The following is a 4,178-nucleotide window of genomic DNA, read 5'->3' on the forward strand; positions in this document are numbered from 1 at the left end:
TTAATGTCTTTAGTTTTCGATTCTTTTGCACATCCTTATTAGCTACAATACTGTTATTTTCTCTAGCACAGAAATTGTTTAGTAGTGCATTGGTAGATGCCCAGATTATCATCTTTCTACTTTTCTGTACTATGGCCACCGCCACAGACATCACTGTGGAAAAGAGCATCATCCTCTGCTAAAGCATTTAGGGTAAGCTCTGTTGCCAGATTGCGTTGGTTCATCGAGTGTATAAATAAAGGGTTCTTTGCTAGTTTGTTAATGATTATATAATTGTACATTACAATGTTTGTTGTGATATCATCTGGATATAAGAGAGCCTCTACTAAGTCCTTGAATGTAGCTATGGTTTTCAGGCAGTGTGTCAGCTAAATCAGTACAAGTTACTATATCTTTGCAGAAAAGGCATTTCATTTTTTTGCAGACAGCATAACAGCAGTATCCAGCTAAGTATGTTATGACAGCAAGGACATCTTTACATTTTTCAGTGTCTTCCCTTGTCACGTCTAAAAGCCCTAAGTCTTCTACACGCAGATTATCTTGATTTTCTAAGCCTTCCCAATTAGTTTCACCCAAATTCTTTAAATTAATGCTGCCTTGGTGTAAGACTGACATCATTCTTAATTTTTTTTCACATTCAAACATTTGTCTTACTGAAATATTATACTGTGCACCTGCAAGTTGACGGTATTTACCAAATCTGGCCTCCAAATTATCAGTTTGAAACTTGCCAGGTAAAACATATTTCAATTTCAATTCATTTATACAGTAACTTGTTAGTTCCACCATTGCATGTGTAGTATGTTTTAAGGCTGCAAATGTTTCTTTTGTTAACTTGCCCATGGAGTTCTTCATACTATCCCACATTTCAAGCCAGTCACAGAAACTGTTCAGAAACACATACTTTTCATCATCAGCAGCATCAGTTAGGGGAGTGGCATATTCTTTCTTAAGTCTACAGCCTTTAAATGGGGTTTTAACATTTATGATGTCCCACCACTTGCAAAAGATTTTAATATATTCTGCAACATCATCAACTAAGGGTAAGCACTTTGTTTTACCAAATGTTATCAGTGCTTCAATAATATATTCATTAAATATTTGTAAAACTAAGTTTACATTTTGTCTTTCAAGGTTGGATGGAGACAAGGCTTTCAGTGTTAATTTATATGAATGCTTAAGAAGTGACTCAGCTTCAAGGGTGTAAAGTTTCTGCAAGGTGGCAAAGGGAGCATTGAGTATTTTTATTACACTTTTGCTAGTGCTGCTGAGGTTAAACTGTGGGAATGTCATACATCTGTCTGCATTTTTTTTATTTAACCAGTTATTCCTGATGCATTTCAATATATGTACAGAGTCAAATAAGAAAAACAGAGGCCTTGAACTCTGTGCAGGATGTGGATATACTATGGATACAGTTGGTGGTGAGGCAAAAAATGATAAAGCTTTCTTGTTGATGGCATTGTTGTCTGTCACTACACATATTACTTTGAACCCAATCTCTTCTAAGCCAATGATCACTTGCTTTAAAAGAGAATGCAGTGTTTCTGCCTTTATCAGCTTTGTAGGAATGATGTGGACTACCTCCTTAAAGGTTGAACAAATGCTATTTATCATAAAGACAAATGCACTGGTTGCAGCTTCAGTACTGTTAAATGCTGATCCCACAACATTACCTTTGTAATCAAAGTAAGGCTTCAAATGAATTTCATCCAACATCAGAGTTACAGTTTTGTCAAGTGTAGATAATAACTTAAATTTTTGTTTAATATACATAAGGAAATGGCTCTCATTTTGTTCTAGTGCAGGATTCAAGTGAACTGATAAAGTTAGCTTTCTGAGTGAGGTGTAGTTAGGTAAAATAAGTGTTCCTGTGTCCCTCAATAGCCTGTACCCTTGAGGAGAGCAGTGGTACAAGAGTGAAGCAAAAACCATGAGCTCAGATGAATAATTCAACTTTGTCAGAGTCATTAGGTATAACTGTTCACATACAAATTTTAGAGCACGGATGTGCTTGAAAGACTGATCTTGCAGAAGGGACAGAAATGACAGTACTAGTTGTATCACAGTAATTGCTGACGGTGGATTATCTTTTTGTTCACCAGTGTCAAGAGTACGCAATTTTCCCAGTAAGTGCTCAAGAACATTAATATCAGTAACAGATGAAGGAACTGCATAATCTCCTATCTTTTGAATTTGTACATCACCAGTAAATGCATGCACTTTGCAATCAGCTTTGACCAAGAGTGACTGTATAAGTTTAGGATGTGGAGCATATATGATGTGACAGATCAGAAGGTTTTCCTCTTGTTTGATCACTGACCAATAGCTTCTATCCAAAGAGTCTAACTTTCCAAGGAGTTCATCAATGGTACTAAATTTTTTTTCTTCCCAGTAGTTTTCATGATCTGCTGCACTTTGTGCAAATGCAGCCTGAAGTGCAGACTCCTCAATTCGTTTCCTTTTGGAGTCTGGGGACTCTCTTGACCGAGTTGTTTTAGACAAATATGATGGGCAGCCTGGTAAGAGTGAAGGAACTGCTCCATCATGAAGATAAGGCTTTTCAACCTAACTGAAACCTTTCTACCAGTGTTCTGATCAAAGTAAGAAGTTTCCCACCTAATGTCCTCTGGCTTGAAATGTAACTCACAGACCTGCAAGGGTGATATTAGTGCATGAACGTTTTGCAAAGTGACAAGAAATTCCCAGAAAACACAGCACAGAGCAGGACAGAAAACTGCATCTCACAATTTTAAATGTAAGGCCAAACACACATTGAGACACAAGCGACGGACACATATTGCAACACAGATAACGCAGGCGACACAGCACAGAGCATGACAGAAAACAGCATCTTGCATTTTTAAATGTAAGGCTGGATACACATTGTAACAACAGGTGACACAGCACAGAGCATGACAGAAAACAGCATCTTACAATTTCAAATGTAAGGCCAGACACACTGCAACACAGGTGACACAGCAGAGCAGGGCAGAACACTGTATCCATTGTATCTCACAATTTTAAATGTAAGGACAGACAGCAGACATACATTGTAACAGCACAGAGCAAGTCAGAAAACTGCATCCTACAATTTTAAGTGTAACGCAAGACACATTGCAACACAGGTGACACAGAACAGAGCAGGACGGAAAGCAGCATCTTACAATTTAAATGCAAGGCCGGACACTCATTGTGACACATTAAAGAGCAGGGAAAAAATGGTATCTCACAGTTTTAAATGTAAAGCCAGACACACATTGTAACACAGTGCAGAGCAGAACAGGAAAATGCATGATACAGTATGAATATAAGACAGGGCACACATTTAGAATAAAAAAAATCTATATAATTGGGATACTATGCCTTTATGTATGTAGAATACCTATAATTAATTTACAAAGCCTTGAAGACTCATAAGCATAAATGTATAGTGAGTTGTCAGCATAAGCAGCATAAGAAATGGTAGTTATTGATGATGTTTCAAAATCAGTAAGAAAATCTGACATGTCACTACCTAACAATACTGGGTAAAAACCAATATGAAGTACCTACCTACATACAAACACAGTAGGTAAGAATAATAAGTCGATAGGTTATGTAGAGATTAGGTGTGATAGTTCAGATACGTTAACCCCCATGGGGGGTCGAGGGGGGCGAAGCCCCCCTGTTAGTTGTTAGGTTATGTAGAGATTAGGTGTGATAGTTCAGATATGTTATTTAACCAAAAAATGCCTTCAAGTGACTACATTTAGTGATGAGGATTTTTTGCAAAGACTGGGGGTGATCAAGGGAGTCTTTTTTAATGGTTTGCCCAGGAAAAGTCTCCAAAATGAAAACCACCTGTTTAAAGGAAAATTAATTATGGTCTGTCCAGAAAAACAGTGGCAGTCATGCACGGAAGTTTTACCTCATACAGAATTTGACATAATGCCGAGTTAAGCTTGTTTTGAAATGCTGGAACAAGTACTTACGGTAGGTAGGTAATATTGCTGATGAGGGGCACACACCCTGTCTGCCAACTCATACATACAATTAATAAATTCACCAATAGCAAGAAATTTTATACAAGGGACCATCTCAAAACCAATTACCTTGCTATATTTGCTGGGAAAGAAGTTTTCCCTCCGAATAGCTCGTATCCACTTCTCTTTACAGTCACTGTCTGTTGGAAACCC

This window comes from Eriocheir sinensis, chromosome 10, assembly GCF_024679095.1.
Source record: "Eriocheir sinensis breed Jianghai 21 chromosome 10, ASM2467909v1, whole genome shotgun sequence".
NCBI lineage: Eukaryota > Metazoa > Arthropoda > Malacostraca > Decapoda > Varunidae > Eriocheir > Eriocheir sinensis.